The sequence below is a fragment of the Galeopterus variegatus genome, unplaced genomic scaffold (assembly GCF_000696425.1).
Source record: "Galeopterus variegatus unplaced genomic scaffold, G_variegatus-3.0.2 Scaffold1013, whole genome shotgun sequence".
In the NCBI taxonomy this organism is placed as follows: Eukaryota; Metazoa; Chordata; class Mammalia; order Dermoptera; family Cynocephalidae; genus Galeopterus; species Galeopterus variegatus.
Window position 1 is genome coordinate 63611 of NW_007727124.1, and position 20193 is coordinate 83803.

General features: G+C 43.4%; 1 protein-coding gene and 1 pseudogene across 4 annotated transcripts in view; one reads left to right on the forward strand and one right to left on the reverse strand.

Moving 5' to 3' along the window:
* The window catches only part of ABCC5 (ATP-binding cassette, sub-family C (CFTR/MRP), member 5), a 140786-nt gene that overhangs the window by 36318 nt on the left and 84275 nt on the right, over positions 1-20193 (forward strand). For 3 of the 4 annotated variants that reach the window (XM_008574201.1, XM_008574204.1, XM_008574203.1), the window contains exon 1: positions 18237-18310. The exons of the other annotated variant lie outside the window; for it this stretch is intronic. The gene's annotated coding sequence lies outside the window, so the exon portion shown is untranslated. Of the gene's footprint in view, positions 1-18236; positions 18311-20193 lie in introns of those variants that run through there. 4 annotated transcript variants of the gene reach the window in all.
* LOC103591701 lies at positions 7132-18811 on the reverse strand (annotated as a pseudogene).

Below are 20193 nucleotides of genomic sequence, written 5' to 3' on the forward strand. Positions count from 1 at the left end.
CAAGTGTCACCTATCAGTTTTGTAAGCCCTGTAGAGGCACCAGATGGACACTTCTCATGGCCTGGGGCACATAACTGGTTCTGGTTGCGGGTTAGCCAGGGTGGCTGAACAGTCAGAATCAGGGAGTTCTAGAAAGGCCAGAGGCTGGGCACAGGAGCACTTGGGCATCAGGGGATAAGGAGAGGCAGAGGTGGTTTGAGTCAATGCTGAGGACACAGCTGGGCTGGGGTTTCCAAGCCCTTCATGTTTGATGGGCAGCCTTGGATCTGTTGGGGATACTATCAAATTAGGTGTGGGTCTTTTTAGAAACCTTTGCCTTTTCTTGGGATTCCCTAAACCTTGGTTGCAGCTCTGTAATACATATCCCTGAGTCACCTGGAAAAGCATTTCCTTTCATCTAGGGCTGCCCCATCATCTAGGTGCCCCTTGTTTGGAGGATGGATGTATGCAACATAGCAAGCCTTCCCAGGAGGGTAGCAAGCCAAGGCGAAAACTCTCCGGCAACTGTGTAGTACCATCAAAACCCTCCGGCTTCCCACCTGGTCACCTCCTTAGTAGTCTATTAGTCTGGCATTTTCTCAATTATCCTTCACAGTGCAGCCTGTGTGATTTGTTTGAAATGCAAATCTGACCAGGTCTTATACTTGAAATCTTTCAGTGGCTCGCATTGTCTATAGCAGTTATGTTAAGATTGCTGGGCCTGAGAATTTGCAGGTGATGCTGCGGCTGCTGCTTTTGGTCCTGAGACCACACTAGGAGAACGATGGGCCTCTGTGACAAAATCTGGCTCCTTAACGTGATGTAACAGGTGCTTCCCAGCTTAACTCCCACCTACCATTTTCTGCCTTGAATTTTATGTTCTAAAAGAGTTGTTCTTATTGTTAATATGTATATAGTTACCTCATGAGCCCTACCCTCACCCTTCTGGCCCCAATTCAGAATCTTGACCTCAAATCAGAATCTTTGCCCTAAATCAGAATTGCAGGCAGTAGTGCTTAGGACTTTAAATTTTAAACTAGGTCCATAGCTGATTCTAATACAGGTGGGCCTCGGACCACATGTGGAAAAACACTATATACTAAACAGCACCACCAACCACACAATATGTGATTTTACTCCTCTGTATTTCTCTCAATCTAAAATGTACCCTCTCCATTGTTCTCCTGTTCTATTAATAAATTCTTAAAGAGTCAGCTAGACTCAAGCACCCAGTCTTCTGTGAAGCCTTCCTCTCACATGCACACACATATCAACAAGCACACACACCCAAGCTCTATCGTGACCCTTAAATTGGAAACATCTCTTTACGTGTGCATCACCACTACTACTCTGTACCCTCTTGGAGAGCAGGAAGTGATCTTCTACTTTGGACCCTGGCATATGGTATGTAGTAGTAAGTAGTCAATAAATGTTTGTTTGTCAAATGCCTAGACTGTCAGTTCACTGTGGATGAGGAGAGGGGACACAGGCACCTTCGGCAGGTGTAAGAAAGGTGGTTGGGAACCTCATGGGAGTCCTTGAGGCCATATCATAGAACTTAACTGCTGTTCCCATGGTGTGGCTGAGGTGTGGACCTGCATCCTGGGTGCAGTGTGGTGGGGATGGGGATTGGCAGAAGCATGGCAGCAGTTGGGATCCAGGGGGCCCAGCCTTTCATTCCTGACCTCCTCTCTAACTTTCTAGTAAAGGCCAGGCTCAGAATGGTCTAACCAGAGCTACCATTTACTGTGTTTTTGACATGTGCCCTATACTGTGTTAGGCCCTTTACTTACAGTATTCATATCCTCATGACTGTTTTGAAAGGTCAGTATCATTACTCCCATTTTACAGATTAGAAAACTGAGGTGCAGAGATTAAAAAAAGTATGTTCTATCCACTCAAGTGAAAATTGGCAGAATCTGGATTCAAAGCCAGAGCAATCTGATTCTATTGCTCTTACCTTGTTCTTTTCATTATTCCATAGCTAGACAGTCTTGTGGACTGGGTCACCCTGGGCCTAGACAATTCTTGGATCCAAAAGTGAATCATGGGGATAGCTACACTCGTCTCTTCAGCTTATTCCAAGGGGATCACACTGTATGGCCCCCTGGTGGTCTGGTTTATCTGGGACTTTGGGAGATCAGGTATGGAATATTGCTGTAACATGGCAAGGACAAAATTCAATAGTGGAGGAGGAGGTGAGGGCCACTGCTTTGCAGACCAGATGGATGGCAATCACACGCAGAGACAATTGGCCAGGGCTAAGGAGCCAGGGAGTGCAGGGTGGGTTACTAGCTGAGGTCAGGCTATGATATGGATTGAATTGTGTCCCCCAAGTTTTATGCATTAGAAGCTCGATCCCCACTGTGACTGTTAAGAGGGTAAGAAATCCTATTATGGTCCTTGAAAGGTAAGGCCTTGAAGAGATGATTAGATTGTGAGAACCGTGACATAGTGAATGAATTAATAATGGTGGTCATGGGTGTGGTTCTGAGGGCTTTAAAAGGAGAGCATGTGAGGTCTCTTCCTGCTCCACCATTCTGCCATGTGAGGCCCCTGAGTCACTGTTGCCACCACCAAGGCCTTTACCAGATGTGTTCCCTGGACTTTGGACTTCCCAACTGTAAGCAATAAATTCCATTTCCTTTGAAAATCACCCAGTTTCAGGTATTTATGTTATAAGCAACAAAAATTATTTATGTTATAATGCAGGCTGCTACAGTGCCTTGGGAGCAGGAGAGTTGGAGTGTCTTGGGACTCCTGAGAAGCACCTGGGAAGAGTCCATGGACAAGGCTTCACCTGTGGCTGCCACTTTCACAGGCCCAGGCTCTGAGCCCAGACTCTGTTGCATTATGACAGCCCCACACCTGTCACTTCACTTCTCTCCACTTCATTTTTCTCATCTAAAAAATGAGGGGGTTGAACTAGAAAGTCTGTAATTCTTTAGTCTATTGCCTCCCACCTAGAAGTCTATTTTGCATTTCAGGTTCCACCCAGCTTGCATGAAAAATGGATGCTCCCTAGTGTTTCACATTTAGCTTTTTAGTTTCTATAAACTTATAAATTTTCAAAAACAATATTTTAGACATAATTTAATCTCTCTTATTAGCTTCACTTCACAAATGACAAAATTTATCTTTTATTTTATTTTATTTTATTTTATTTTATTTTAACTTCACAATATACATTGTAGTTGATTTTCATGTCCCTTTACCCGTTCCTCTTCCCCCCACTACATCATACCTGTTCACTTGACAAATGACAAAATTTAAACTTGTAAGATTAGGCGATTTGTCCAAGGTTATCCAGCTAACAAGTAATGGAATCAGATTAAAACCCAGGGCTGCCAGATTCCAAAGTCTCTCGACTGTACCATTTTTTCTTTACTGTCTAGAAGAACCAGAGCCAAGGAATGATCAAATAAGAGTTATCAAAGGCAGAATCAGAAATTGGAGAAATCAGAAAAATGAAAGGCTTGAAATAAAGTTTGTGACTTCACATCCTAGAGTGGACCTGGAGGACGGGGAGGAGGGAGGCAAAGATGGTAATGAGATGAAATATTTTAATGTCAAGTTAATATGGAACCAAAGGAAAATGTAGAAACATGGAGAAATACTGCTTGTAATGATTGAGAGCACATGAAGGTGAACAAAAATGTGCGTGAGAACCACAGGATGGCACTGCAGGTGAATGGACAGGGTGAGGAGCTGTTGGGCAGAAACAGGCCACCAAATATAAAGTGGCATAAGCAGGGCCAGTTGCCTGTCAGCACGTTTGCCAGATAACAAGAGGAAAGTCACCAGCACAAAGTGTGCTCATCACAGTCTTCTGTGATAGGCAGAACAGACAGGCGGCACCCATACCTGTTAATTTTGTGGGAGAGCTCCAGTTTCAAAGGTTCTGTATGATTATCAGTTATGTGTTAAGATCACATGTTCAGATTTTACTTTTGGATAAAATGAAATCACTATAATTATATCATGCCTTCTCTTACTAAAAGTAGATATAGAATCTTTATCCATGTGTCAAAAGAGGTAAACCACAGATTTTCTATTCAAATAAAACTTAAAGCTAGATAATGCAGAAAAATGTGAAGAAATGAAGCAGAGAAATATGTACATGAGGATGGGTGGGGAAGGCAAAATGATGCACATTGATCTTAAATTTCAGAGTTCCTCAAAAGCTGGGTAATGAGCTACTCAGCAAAAGTCAAGGATGATTTCCAGGTGAGATGACCATGTCAAGATAGAGTACAGTAGTGAAAGATTCAAAATTAGCAGCAAAATATTAAATTCAGAGGGAACACAGAGGAAAGATGGATTGCCCAGATTAGATTTGGGGAAATACACCTTCCAGAAAAGAATGACGAAAGCGTAAGTATCTGGCTGGCCAGTTAGCTCAGCTGGTTAGAGTGCAGTGTTATAACACCAAGGTTAAGACAAAAAACAGTGTGAAAGCGTAAGTAGCAGACTTAGTTGTGACTGATGAGGGTGGGAAGATGGGGGATGAGGGATGGAGTCGAGGTGGGGGGATTCTGGGGGAGGGTGTAAAAGGAAATTGAAAAGAAAGTTTGTCTTTGGGACCCTGATCAGTGCCTTGCTCTTTCTGTTTGAATTCTCCTAAAGTATTAGCTGATAAAGACTTGAAGTGGTACTGACGGCTCAATATGGGACTCTTAGAGAACCTATCTGGTTCTCCTCCTCAATTTGAAGCATAGTAGAGAGGTGAGGAGTCCAGTCTCTAGGGCAAGCCTGCCTAGGTTCAAACCGCACTCTATTACTCAGCTAGCACTAACACTGACAGTCACTTCACCTCTCTTTGCTTCCTTTTCTCCATATACAAAACGAGGATAATCATACAGAACCACAGTTCTAAAATCGAAAGGGCTTGGAAAAACAAATGATTTTTTCACAAATTAGTTGATGCCAGAACCTGACCTGAACTGATGCAAGACTATTCATAGTTTTATGTTTGCTACCTAGTGTGAATATTTGTAGATTTCACTGCAGAAATATTAATGTGGTTGATTATTGCGTGCTGCTGCATACCCCACTTAGGGTGTTAGTAATATGCAATACATGCACAGTTATTACCTTTTTAAAATGTGAAAAATTCTCATTCCAAAGCATATTTGGCTCCAAAGGTTTTTGGATCTATAGTTCCTCCTTCACAGGGTTACTATAAGGATTGAATGTGTTAATTCATGTAAAGCACTTAGAAGAGCACCTGCCGCATATAGGTAACTTAATAAATATTGGTTGTTATCATTACTATTATTGTGTGCTTTCTGAAGGCCCACCTTGTAAAAAGCTGTGAATTGACGAAGTACCACAATAATAACAGATACAATAATTTATTTAGGTGACTGTCAGAACTCCCCATTTGAGCCTAGATTGTATATACACTAGGTTTTGGACATGTTTTGTACATGCCTGGAGGATTGGTGATTGGTGATGGTGGGGGGAGTGCCTGACAGGGTTCTGGAAACTGAGGAGCCAGAGATCTTCCTGAAAAAACAAAAACTACATTCTAAAAGGAGAATGAAGGGACACAAATTTAGTTCAAAGACCATGGGCCTTAGTGAAAAAGAGTGATTCAAGGAAGCACAGGGCATTTCTTACTCAATACCCCAGATTCTGCGGATCCCTCCTGAGTCCCAGCCAAAGGGGGCTGCAAGGAAAGAGCAAGTAACAGCTGGTCCTGTTGACTCTGCAGCCAGCTGGGAGCATCTGCAGCCACAGTGTTCAGCCCTCGTCCAGTGGCTTTGGCTCTGTGAGCAGATGCTCTTACAGCGAGATGATGGGTAGGGTCTGTGGCAGGCACTAGCAGCAGCAGCAGCAGCAGCACCTCTAGTGGACATCGGCAATCTTTCCACCCTTTGGGCATCCATAGTGACCAGAGGGAGCTGGAGGAGTTTGAGGAAGAGCAGTGGAGAGGAGGAACCAGAGAAAAATTGTTTAGTGAACAATTTTGTCATGCTATCTTTACTCCTAGACTGTTATGGCCTGGGAAATATAAGCTTCAGATAGCAAGTAGTAGAATAAACCAAAAAAAAAAGAAAAAGAAATCGTTACTAAAAATAAAAGATCGTGTTTGAGTTGTAAATTCCTCTAGAATCTGTGCTTCTGAACCTGGGGTCAGCAACAATACAGTGGAGCCTCTACTTGCCCAAGGCAGCCAGTGGATAAATGGGCTGGCAAAGACTTTTAAAATAATAAGGCAAGTGCTAGAAAGGGGAATTTTCCAGATCATCTAGGGGCATTTGTATTTCTCCCAAGTAAGGTAGATGCCACTTGCAAATGTGCCCCCTTAGCCTAATATTTTTTTCTTAATATAATTAAGGGTAGATCAACTCAAATTATAACACAGACACTGTTAACAGTAATGTGGGATTATGTTAACACTCTAAGTGCTTAGAGATGAATGAGTCATATGTCAGGCTGTGGCAAAGGCTTCACTCTTTAAGCAAAAGAGGCCTAGTTCTGGCACATTATTAATTTCTGAAGCTTAAATCTGGGGTAACTGGATTTAGGCGATTAATCTCTATTTCATTATAATTCCTTCTGATAGATTTTGGCCCCTTCTCTCCCACTTTCACATATTGTCTGATAGACTTAAAAAAAATACACACAAGAAAATCCTTATTACTTTGGGTAAGGAGAAGTTTCTGCAAGAAGACTCACAATCCCAGGATTTTTTTTTTTTTTTTAAAGATGACCGGTAAGGGGATCTTAACCCTTGACTTGGTGTTGTCAGCATCACACTCTCCCAAGTGAGCTAACCGACTATCCCTTTATAGGGACCCAAACCCATGGCCTTGGTGTTATCAGCACCACACTTTCCCAAGTGAACCACGGGCTGTCCCAATCCCAGGATTTTTAATATAATTCAGGGAAGAGCCAATACTTTCTGAAAAGGGGTTTATTGGGGTGATTCAATGAAAGATGCTGAATTCCGTGGAGCCAGGGAGGCAGGACTCCTGGGAGGACATAGGAAACTATCCAGGTCTGGTCTGAAACTGCACAGGAGATCTGGGTTAAAAATGAGGCAATTGCCAGGGCTGAAAGGCTGCAATTTGGACAGGCATGAGAGCTTGGCTGGTTTCTAGAGTCAAGAGAAGCTCTAGACTAGAGTTTAAGGTGGGTATCTGCCTAGGTTTTCCAGAGGATGATGACCATCATGACGGAGGAGGCCAGCAAGAGCAAGTAGAGGCGGAAGAGCAGGGTGTCCATCATGAGGCTGAACTGTACCCACAGCTCTACCAAGTGATGCTTCTGGGCCTCCCATTCCTGCTGGGCCCCCGTTGATTAGGGCACCCATTTGACCCTACCTCTCTTGGGCCTGGTACTGTCCCCACCAACTCTACTGGCTCCTTCAGGCCTGTGGAGAGGACAAAGACTCAGCTGTGGGCTATGAAGGTCACCTGGGAGGGAGGGTGCTTGGGAAGGAGGCAGGAGCAGATAAGTGAAGGTTGGGAAGAGGAAGCGTGGGTGGTGCTGGTTTCCCTTACCAGGCAGGTGGGTGGGGGTGGGACCCAGGCCATTGTTTCCCTTTGGGGTGTAGTGGGGCAGCATCTCCTTGGTCTGGTGCAGTGCAGCAGCAGGGCTTGGAGCCACTGAGGTATGGGTGGGGGCTGGGTGGTGGCCAGGTGCAGCAGGTAGGTGATGAAGACGGTCTCCAGCAGGCTGATCACCATCAGGGACAGGCACACCTAGAGGGAAGGTGGGTCTGCGTGAGGGCCAGAGGCACCACCCAGGGCTTCTTGTTTCCTCTTTCCCAGAGGACCTTTTTCCAGGATTCCTTTTCATTCTGATCTGGTTCTGCTGGTCCCTCTCCCCATCCCACCACACCTTGCTTTTGTTCTCTTGATGGAGGGAGAGGGCATGCTGCTGAGGGAGGTGCCATTGGTGAGGAGCAAGTCATTCATCATGAGCAGGAAGATGTTGTAGCCCAGTGGAAGAGTTATCTTGAATGGCACACGGTTCTTGCTTTCTGCTGGAAGGTAGAAGCTGAGGGCATTGATGGCAACCAGAAAGCTACTGGGCACCAGAAGGTTTATGATGTGGAGGGTGGGCTTGTGCCTGACGGACACTTCATGGGGAGGAGAGGGCGACACAAGTGAGGGACAGGCTGGGAGGCTGACAAGCCAGGTAAGAGTAAGAGTTGGGATTTGTCCCAGAACAGGTTGTCTAGTAAGGAAACCTTACCTCACTGTGCATTCACTGTCCTGTCTCTCCATCTAATTGCATCTCACAGGCTTTGATTCTTACCATGCTGCTTACCACTGAAATGGATCTCATTCTTTCTTGGCCCAAGGTGTCAACTTTCTCTATTGAATTTTTTTTTTTTTTTTTTTTTTTTTTTTTGGCTGGCCAGTGTGGAGATCCAAACTCTTGACCTTGGTGTTACCAACCTGCGCTCTGACCAACTGAGCTAACCAGCCACTCCTCTCTATTTAAATTTTTATCCCTGCCAATGTGCTCTTAGCAAGGCTGTGGGACCAGATACTTAGGTATCATGTGCATTTTATCTTTTCATTTCTGCTTGCTTTTCTCATTAAGGTCTAATCTCTGGTGACTTTGCAGGTGAACATTTAAGACCAGTGGGAGGAAAAGCAGAATTACTTTGTGCTTGTCAGGATCTGGAATCATAATTTCCCTAAGACAGTGTTTCATAACTTTTTCCACCATATCTTGTTAAAAATAAACAAAAATTCTTGCCCTCCGCAAAGTTCTGATAGGCCTTGGGAAATGGGAAGTTTGCTCTTACTGTGAATCACTGGCATAGGAGCTTTGGTGTTCCTCAAGGGAAGATTTATTTAATGAATATTTACTAGGTACCAGGTATGGTTCTAGTACTGGAGATTTATAAGGGAAAACAACTGACAAAAATCTTTGCCTCCATGGGGCTTACTTTCTAGGGGGAGAGCTTACATTCTAGTGGAGGACATAAGCTACGAATCTTAAGAGAAGGTCACCACCAGAGCCCCTGCGCTCACATAGAAAATGATTTGGTTGTACTAGTTGGTGTCCACAGTCATCTTCATTGCTTTTTGGTGGATACCCAGAAGTACCCTCTCCTCCTTGCTCCTAATGAGGTTCTGGGGTGTGTTTGAAAGCTCCTGCACTTTCTCCATGCCCTGGACCATGTTCTCTGCTGCAAAGGAGATCCAGACAATAGCCTTCCCAGATGCTCCAAGCCCCTCACCCACGCTGTTGGGTTCCTCACCACTTAGCTTCCAGACCACTTTTGGTGAGATTGCCTCACTGTTCCTAGCTTTCTGTCCTCTTCTCACTCAAAACCTTTTCTCTGCCTCTCCACAGCCTATGTTAATGAGCCTCACTTACCTGTGTAGGGGAAAGAGATAAAGGTGAGGATGCAGATCTGTTGATCAAAAAGGAAGTAGAAGATGTCAGGTTACAGATGCTGACCACCCACATTGGCTTATCATATTTGATGCAACCTTAACTGTTGACATAAGCCATGAGACCCGTAAGTGTCTTATCCATGTCCATGCTGTATGTGAGAAGGACAGGGAGGTAGGTGCTGTGGGTTCCCTATCTGACTTGGCCTTTCTCTCTCAGGTCACCCCATTCCTGGGCTCCAGCCCCACTCATATGACTTCTCCCTTCCACCTATCGCCGGATTCTGGGAGTTGTAAGCTATTCAACTCAGACCCTGCTCTTTTCTAAGTTGAGTCTTTGTGTGGTCCCTGTTGGTTACATTATGGCCTTCCCTGCAGATATGGTTTCCTTCTTGCTTTTTTCAGCTGTGGTACCTACAGCTCCTCCATGAAGATATCTGGAAGCCATAGGGTCTCAGTTGCCATGCTGAGCTTCTTGATGCCCCCACATTCATCTGGGTTCCACCTGATGAATGGATTGTACCAGACCTAGATGACAAATGGCATGAGATAATCAGGGGGTGGGACCTAGTTTTATTCTTGCTCTGCCTCCTGTACTTTGCAGTCCTTTTAAAACTCTCCCACCCCTTCTCTGGGAACAGCTGTCACAATGTCACTAACAAAGTCTTACTTGTTTCCACTTTTCCCTCAGTGTTCTCAAGGGAGACCTTGAGCTTGGCTCTGGATTCCCTGGGATGGAGCCACTTAAGTACTGGCTTCTGTGACTTTGGTTTATGCCACCTTCTCCCTATGTGTCCTCTGCCCTCCTAAACTGGCAGAATAATCAGGAAGTTTTGTGTTTACATTGTTGGTCTGACTGTTTGAATTTGTCTAATTCGTGGGTATTCTCAGACTCAGTGCAATCTGCAAAATTGGACCCAGGAGTGGGAAAAGGGGAAACAGTCTGTCATACCACATTCAGCCACAGGAACAATGTCATCAGTTGTAGGTGTGCATCCTGGAAAAGCAATTTTCATCCAGGCTTATTAACTCCAAGAAGGCAGGTCCAATGCCACCACCTGCTCCTTACTAATTGCCAAGGCTGTCCATGTGGCAATTATGATTTTTAATCATAAGTCACTGGAAAATGTAGATCAAAACATTCCAGGGTACATGAAAAATGCAAGTGAAAAACCCAGTATTGAGGGTCCGTTGGGAACATGTTTCTTGTGGATTTTTCCAGAAAGGAACAGATATTACCTGCAATGATGTCATTGACATTCCTTGTCATGCCTCTCCACCCCACAGAATGAGCCTCTAATTTTTAAAAAAAGTTTTAAAATAATTTCTTTCTAATTTTTTATTGTGATAAAATACACTTTGCATAAAATGTATTATCTCAACCATTTTTAAATGTACAGTTCAGTGGCATTAAATACATCCATATTGTTGTGCAGCCATCACCACCATCCACCTCCACAACTTCTTTCATATTGCAAAACTGAGACCCTGTACTCCGATTCCTCACTCCCCCAAGTCCCTTGCAATCACCGTTTCTGTCTCTATGATTTTGACTACTCTAAATACCTCATGTAAGTGGAATCATGCAGTACTTGTATTTGTCTTTCTGTGACTGGCTTATTTCACTTGCATAATGTCCTCAAGGTTCCTCCATGTGTCAGAATTTCCTTTTTCATGCTGAATAATATTCCATTGTATGCGCATACCACATTTTTTCTATTTATTCAGCTGTTGATAAGCACTTGGATTGCTCCCACATTTCAACTATTGTGAATAATTCTGCTATGAACATAAGTACACAAATATTTCTTTAAGACTCTACTTTCAATTCTTTTGAGTATCTACCCAGATGTGGAATTGCTGGGTTGTATGGTAATTCTATTTTAAATTTTTTTAGAAACTGCCATACTGTTTTCCATGGTATCTGCACCATTTTACATCTCCACCAATAGTGCACAAGTGTTCCAATTTCTCCTCATCCTTATCAACACTTGCTATTTTTTATTTTTTAAAAAACAGTAATGGGCTGGCCCGGTGGCGCACTGCTACAGTGCGCCGCTTGGGAGTGTGGCGGTGCTCCCGCTGAGGGTTCGGATCCCACATACAGACCGGTTCCCGCTCACTGGCTGAGCGAGGTGTGGGCACAACACCGAGGGTTGCGATCCTGTTGCCGGTCCCGGTCCGGTACGGGCGCGACACTGAGGGTTGCGATCCGTTGCCGGTCCTGGTCCAGTATGGGCACGACACTGAGGGTTGCGATCCGTTGCCGGTCACAAAAAAAGACAAAAAGGAAAAAAAAAGGTCCCGGTCCGGTACGGGCGCGACACTGAGGGTTGCGATCCGTTGCCGGACACGAAAAAAGAGATAAAAAGGAAAAAAAAAAAAACAAAAAACAAACAAACAAACAAAAAAAACCAGTAGCTATCCTAGTGGATATGAGGTGGTATCTCACTGTAGTTTTGATCTGCATTTCCTTAATGATTAATGATATTGAGCATCTTTTCCTGTGCTTATTGGCTATTCATATATCTTCTTTAGAGAAATGTTTATTCAAGTCCTTTGCCCATTTTTAAATTGGGTTGTTTGGTTTTTTTGTTATGAGTCTCTAATTCTACCAAATCTAGTCAGAGGACCCACTGCTCACCACTAGACCATTGCGATGTTGGGCCAGAACTCATCACTCCCAGGATAGCAGACAGGGTGAAGAAGATGTTGACACAAGTGGGGATGCTGTGGTTGGTGACTGGACGGAAGGCCTTTCTGTCAAACACTGCTTGGAAGGCAGCGGGATCTACCCCATGCTGGTCAAATCCTGAACAATTGATGGTGACAGTGTCCCCTCTTCCTGTAGAGAGCAGGGACTCTGAGGTTGGAGCAAGACTTCTGTGTTTATGAAGACTGCTTATGTGAGTCGGGTGCCAGGGCTGGGGCCTGGGGGCTGTTTCTGCACAGAGAGAAAACAGAGGGCTCTGGGAGAAGCACATGAACACCTCCTTTCTGGGTCAGGGAAGGTGGGCTGGGCTTGTAGGCAAACGATGGAAGTTGATGAGGTAGGTTGTCAGGGATCTGTCCTCAATTCCATTATTTTTGTCCCCATGAAAATTTGTCCAAATGTGTATGCAAACTCAACCCTGATCACGACTTCACAGTGCCCTGCTATATGCTATATTCTTAACAAACTCACCACAAATCTCTCCACCTTCACTCAATGTCCTTCTAAGTAAGGTTCAGAACTCTTAAGGGAAACAATTTTCTCCAATCCCTGATGTAGACTTCAGTTGTTTACATTGTTATATTACTTAAATAGGTACGTTAATAAAACCATGTACAAAGTCCTTATGCTTAGGGCCGGCCCGTGGCTCACTCTGGAGAGTGCAGCGCTGGTAACTCCAAGGCCGCGGGTTCAGATCCTATATAGGGATGGCCGGTGAGCTCACTGGCTGAGCGTGGTGCTGACCACACTGTGCTGAGGGTTGCGATCCCCTTACCAGTCAAAAAATAAAAAGTCCTTATGCTTAAGGCCGGCCCGGTGGTGCACTGCTACAGTGCGCCGCTTGGGAGCGCAGCGGCGCTCCCGCCGAGGGTTCGGATCCCACATACAGACCGGCCGCTCACTGGCTGAGCGAGGTGCGGGTGCAACACTGAGGGTTGCAATCCGTTGCCGGTCACGAAAAAAGACAAAAAGGAAAAAAAAAAGTCCTTATGCTTATAGCTCTTCTACCATATAAAATTAAAATAAGTTTATGTTATATACATGCAAGACTAAAAAATCAACACAGCACTAATTTAATGTGATGTATAATATTGTTTTGCTAAAATTAGATAATTGCTGTCAATTTTTTCCTCTCTAGCAAGGAGCTAGGTTTTGGACACCTATCTGTTATTTTGTTGGGCTAATCAATTTGAAAGTGCATCTCAATATAACAGCACTTCACTTAACAAAATTTAAAAAACAATTCTTCATTTCATGCTAACTACTACCCATGCTGCTAATGAAGTAAGGAAACAATGAAGTAAGGAAACAATGAAGTAACAGGGGAAGTTGTTACAACAAAGGAGAGACATGTGTAATGCTTTCCTTTATAATGTGAATATGTGACATGACTTATCATCATATGCCTACACTACTGCAGTTCTCTATTAAAAATGCTATGAACCCTTTGGCTGTATAACATTAACATGATGTCGTTTGGCTTTCATTTGGCATTGTTTACATCTTAAATCTTCTTCTTTTCTAATTTGCCTAAGACCATTAAAGAGGTACATTATATTCTTTCAACTATATTGTTTCCATGATGTCAAAAGTTGATTTATTAACTAACTTTAAAGAAAAGTCTTACTTATTCCATGAAAAAGTCTTTCATTGTGAAGTTGACCTGCAAAAGAGAGCTTTTGTCTTTGTAACTGGCAGACGAATGGAACATGAGGGCCACAGCAGATGTGGGGTGATGGTTACTACTTGACATTAGCTCCTGACAAGCTGAGTGAAGGAGGGTGTCTGGAGGTGACTGAAGTGGAGCACTTCTCCTGTCAGTGAATGTACCACCATCCATCCAGCTCAACTACCAGGAACCAGTGCTACCCTTGTCACCTCTCATACCACTGTATCTAATCCATCAACATGTTCTGTTGATTTTATCTCTTATGTTTCTCCATCCTCTTCTCTCCATCTTTTCCACCACAATCCTCATTCAAGCCACCATCAACTCTGTCCTCGATAACAACAGTCACTCCTAGCTGGATTCTTCTCTCCCATTCTAGCTGTCTCTAATTCCTTCTCCAGTCTTCCAGCCACAGTGTAGTTTTCAAAATGTAAATTTGATTTCTCAACTCTTACCCTATTCATCCTTTAAAACTGTCAACCTAAATAACAAACAGAATTTTCCTAAAATAATAATGAGTTTAATCAGGATAGAACATTGTGATGGGAGTACCTGTGCCATTGTAAACTATGTGTAATCAGGGATACAAAGGAAGCCAAAGGGTTAACAAGATTGATGCCAGTCAGAGGTTGGACAGGCAATTGCTGGGTGTTCATGCAGAAGTATTTTTGTGTAAAGTTGTGGTGGCCTTTGTGCAAGGTTGTGGTTTTGCAGAGTCCTTTGAGATAGTTCTTGTTATCAGCCATATGTGCATGAGGAATATCCTCCTCTCCTCCTCCAATTCATGGCCTTTGCCCCCCGGTCTATTTGTCAGGGTTTTTGTTTTGTTACGTTTTGCTTTGAACACAAACAATTCCGTTTTCATTCTGAAAACTTTCAAAAAACCTTTCAATGATTGCCTTTTGCTCTTACTCTAAAGACTCTAAAAAACATGGTCTACAAAGCCTTTGGACTCTAAAGACTCTAAAAACATCGTGTACAAGGCCTTTGGAGATGCTTTCTTTCTTCTACCACCACCTGGCCTTTGTTGTTCCCTCTGCCTGGATTGTTCTCTCCTCTGCCCACCTCCACTGCTTCACTTCACTAACTCCTATCCTTCAGATGTAACATACATATACCTTCCTTTTCTAATACTTACCACAGTCATAATTTAAATTTTGATTAATGTGTATTTGGGACTATAAGCCACATGAGGGCAGGAAACTTGTCTGTTTTAGCTCCATTGTGTCTCCATCAAATATTGAATGAATGAGTATATTTAGTATATTACACAACATATATATTATTTTAAAATACATACAATTCTGCATTGCAACATATATTCTCTAGCCCCTTGGCTGAGGATTGGGGAATATCAACCCCTAAAACATTTCACAACACAAACACATTTTGAGGGGTGATGTTTTGCAATCGGTATCATATAAATATAAGTTAAGTGTAATTGTTTGGCTCAGGCTATCCTTGGACAGACCAAGGCAGTACTACAGCATATTGAAGTCTGGCACCAGGCTTGTATAGTGCTAATCCATTCCTTAAAAAAAAAAAAAAAAAAACCAACCTATGTATATAGATATATAGATATATTTGAGGTATTTCAGGCATATTTTAGAAGCTTTATTTTATATGAAGTTACTAGATCTGCAGCTTTTGGGTGCTACAATGTTTGAGGCATGGTTGGAAGTACTAGTATGCTTTGGTGAGATGGTATCTCATTGCTATTTTAATTTGAATTTTCCTGATTTTTAGTGAGATTGGGTATCTTACTGTATTTGAGTGGCTGCTCAGGTTTCTTTTTCTGTGAGCTGTCTGTTCACATCATTTGCCTATTTTCTATTGGGTAATTCACCGTTTCTTATTGAATTGTAGAAATTAGCTATATAAGAGGACTTCAAAAAGTTCATGGAAAAATGGAATTAAAAGATAAAAATAAAAAATATAAACTTTATTTCTCATTGTAAACTCCATCTAGTTCAAAACACTTTTGTAAGCAATGATACAAGCCATTTTAGTCCACCCCTAAAGAACTGAGGGTCCTGGGAATTTACCCATGTCAATGCAGACTTTTTACATTATTAACTGAAAAAAAATGGGTGCCCTTTAAATTTTTTTTTAAGATCAGAAAACAAAAACAGTCAGAAGGAGCCAAATCACAAGTATAAGGTGGATGTCTAATGATTTCTCATTGAAACTCTTGCAAAACTGCCCTTGTTTGTTGAGAGGAATGAGCAGGAGCATTGTTGTGGTAGAGAACTTTCTGGTGAACATTTCCCTGGGCGTTTTTCTGCTAAAGCTTTGGCTAGCTTTCTCCAAACACTCTTATAACAAGCAGTTGTTATCATTCCTTGGCCCTCCAGAAAGTCAACAAGCAAAATATCTTGAGCATCCCAAAAAACTGTTGCCTATGACCTTTGTTCTTGACCTGTCCACTTTTGCTTGGACTGGACCACTTCCACTTCTTGGTAGCCATTGCTTTGATTGTGCTTTGTCTTCAAGATTGTACTGGTAAAGCCATGTGTTATATCCTGTTACAATTCGTTGAAGAAAAGCTTCAGGATATTGATCCTACTCGTTTAAGATTTTCACTAAAAGCTCTGCACTTGTCTGTAACTGATCTGGGCACATCAGTTTTGGCACCCATAGAGTGGAAAGTTTTCTCAACTTTAATTTTTCAAGGGACCAATTGAGATGTCTATGGTGTTGATTATTGTTTCTGCTGTTAATCATAGGTCCTCTTCAATCAGGGCATGAGCAAGATTTTTTTTTTTTTTTCCTTGAAAATTGATGTAGATGGTCTGCCACTGCAGGCTTCATCTTTAACATTGTCTCATCCCTTCTGAAAATGAGTTATCCATTTGTTTACTGCTGATTTCTTTGGGGCATTGTCCCCATAAACTTTTCAGAAGGCATCAATAATTTTACCATTCTTCCACCCAAGCTTCACCACAATTTGATGTTTGTTCTTGCTTCAGTTTTAGCAGAATTCATGTTGCTCTGATAGGGGCTCTTTTCAAATTGGTGTCTTATCCTTCTTAATACCTCAAACTAGATCCTGTTCAGACATGTTATAATAAGTTTGTATGACTTTATTTTGGTGCCAAAAATTTTTGAAATCTATGCATAGATTTTTCATTAATACACATTTTCCATGAACTTTTTCAAGACTATCATATATTTTGTGTTCAAAAACTTTATCAGTTATGGCATGAGGTTTATCTTTTCACTTTATGGCATCTTGCACAGAAGTTTTAATTTCAATACAGTAAAATATTATCAATCTTTCCTCTATTATTTGTTTTTGTATCTTGTCTAAGAAGTTCTTCTGTACTCACAAGTTCATAAAGATACTTCCTATTTTCTTCTAAAGGTTTTAAAGTTTTCCCTTTCACATTTAAGCCTTTGCTCTATACAAAATTGATTTTTCTGTGTGGTATACAGTAGTAATCCCTGAGTTCTTTTTCATATAGATAACCAATTGTCTCAGTACTATGTATTGAATCTTCTTCCTTTCCTCACTGATGTGTATAAGGTTTTCTCTGTCACAGATCAAGTTTACACATCTGCATGAGTCTTCTTCTAGGCTCTTTATTGCATTGATTAATTAGTCCATCTGTGTGCAAGAATACACTGTGTTAATAACTTAAGTTTTATGATAACGTTAGTGATTCCACGCTAGCTAACTAGCTTGTTGTATGAATATAGATAAGTGACTTTACCTTCGTTTAAAAAATTTTCTGAGATAGATAATCATAGTACCTACATAGGGTTGTTATGGAGATTAAAAGGAACAAGAATGATATGTAAAGAACCAGTTACAGAGTAGGTAGGCACTCAATAGAGAGTAGCCTTTATGCTATGATGACGTTGAAGGTATAGATGAAACAGAAATAAAGGGATCAATCTCCCCGGGAGCCTCAATTTCGTCTATAAAAAGAAAGGGATGAGTTAGCATACCATTTCTAAGGCTCTTGCTTCTTCTGAAACTGTGATACTGGCATTTGATAAGTGCGAAAGGTGATATCTGAGCAGAATGCAGGGTCGAATCACGAGCAAGCAATAGTAAAATCTTAAATGCCACAAAGATAAGATTCGGGGGTGGCAGGCCGTGATGACACCAAAGGGGCTGAGGCAAGCTAAGATGACCTTCACGATATTTTCTGGTACATGAACGGTTGCGCAAGGTCAGTACGTCCCTGCCTACGAACCCGCGGCTGCCTGCTAACACAGGGCTACTGTCAACCTTCCTGGCCGTCCACCCGGACACACGACCTCGGAGAAGATTCCAGACAGGCTCGCAAAGGTACGGAGAAGGATAGGGCAGAACCAGGAGCGCGGTGGGAAAAGAAGCAGCCCACACCTCCTCCAGGGCGTCTACGGTGCTTCTGGGAAATGTAGTCCTTTGCAGCGTGCGGAGCCTTGGGCTCCTCGAAGGGGGACTACAATTCCCTTCAGTCTTGGGAATGCTTTGTGCAGCGCGCCTGCGCAGTGTGGCGGCCGATGCCGCTATAAAGGCTTGTTTTGCTTCGGGGCTGATGCTCGGGAACGTTGATGAGTGGCCGGCCCGGCTGTCCGGGAGCTGAGGCGCAGGTAAGTGACGGCTACTGCTATACCTGTACCGTCTTCCTCGGTTGTCACGGGGACCACTCCTTTGCGTTTCCTCGAGGCGTGGCGGGCCGTGGTCGGCGTACGAGCAGTCCGGAGGAAGCCGGAGACCTGAGAAACAGGGCCTGGCCTCCCTCTCGTCTCCCTCCGCCCCGTCCTTGGGTTGCTACCCCTGGGGGCTCGTGGTGAGGCCCTTGCGTCGGAAGGCAGGCAAGTAGGGTTGGAATGAGTGGTCGGTCAGGGGTGCTGGCTACATCCCTGACTGCCGCCACCAGGGGGTGCTGCGCTCGCGGCCCGTGGGTGTGGGTCGCGATCGCCTCTCCAGGCCGGGGCCGGCCGTAGGAACGCCCTACGGCCAGGGCATCCCAGGCGAAGCCGGCCAGAGAGAAGCCCCTATACTGAAGGTTGCGGGGCGGGAGGCCTGGGGCACCCCACTCAAGCCGCAGACCAGCGACTGAGCTGCTAGCGACCTTCGAAGTAAATCATTCTCTTCGTTTTTACCAACGGGTAAATGGAGGTACGTGACAGAAGCACGCACAGCAAACCCGTGGCAGAGCCGGGAATGGAGCCCAGATCTCTTGACTCTCACGCAGTGCCCTTTTCACTTCTACCATACAGAGCTGCGTGTGGCCTTGTATTTATCACACGGGGGTCATTTGGTTTCTGCACAGATGTGGGGAGGTTGGAGGCAGATGGGACAGGAACAATTGGGAAAGTTTCAGGTTTCCGAGGAGGACTGGGGTCTCTAGCGTGAGTGAAAGGTGAGGACGCTCGGAGGCACAGCAAGTGGATTACAAGGGGGTATGGTAAATATGTATCCTATTAGCTTCAGGTCTTCCTTGTGCAGCTTCAGGGCATGGAGTGAGGTTCTTGAGGTGCTGGGAACCTACTCAGGAAAGTTGTGATGAAGACAATCTGGAAACACCAGCCTGGGTAGTTATAGTTCTTGTAATTTCGTGCAGCTTCCCTCCCCCCATGCAGTTAAGTCTTTATCATTGTGTGGGGAGAATGTCTACACTTTTATCACTGGAAGGAGAGCCTTGATTAAAAAAGGCAGCTGACCAACTAGCCTCAGTCCTGTAGATTTTGAGTCAGGTCACCTCTTTGGGGTTTCTCCCATTTTTATTAATCTGCTACTGCCCTTGTACAGCTCCTACTTAAATATAGCAAAAATCCTTTCTCTTTCTTCCTCCCTTGATAGCTGAGGCAAATTAGCATTTTGAAAAGACTTTCTAACAACTTTAAAGGAGAACACAAGAAAATAGGGAAGTACAAATAGTATTTAAGTCTCATCTAGTGGTCCTTTCTTAGTTGTTTGCTTCAGATTGGGGTCTTGTTTCTTTCCAAAACCTACTGGACTTCCTACCTCCTAGCTGGCCTCCACGTGGGGTGCCCTGACTTATATCCCTGATACACAGAAGATAGTGTCCTCCTTATGTTGAAGGCCAAGAGATAGTAACTTTGTGTCTACTTAGGGCCTCCTTACTCTCATGGTTGTACCTCTTTTTTTCCAGGAAATTAAAGATGTGGGGTGTTAGAGATAATGTAAAACTGTTCCCCACACCCTTCATACCTAGAATAACTTGGTCCCTTAGGATAGGACACTAGGGTCCCTTGGGATAATTTAACACTATTTATCATACCAGTCGTAATAGGCACAAAGCAATAATTATTTGTATCATAACAGGAAAGTCATTTCATCCCTGCTGCTCTCTGCTCATATGATTTATTCTGCTTTATCCTTTGAAATAAAGTGATTGAAAGAATCTATGGTTATTATGGGTTCTTAGATAATTGAGATGATCTTCATGTTCTTCTTGACATGGCATTTGGTATTGTGAATGAGTTACATTGGTCTCCTCCCTTTC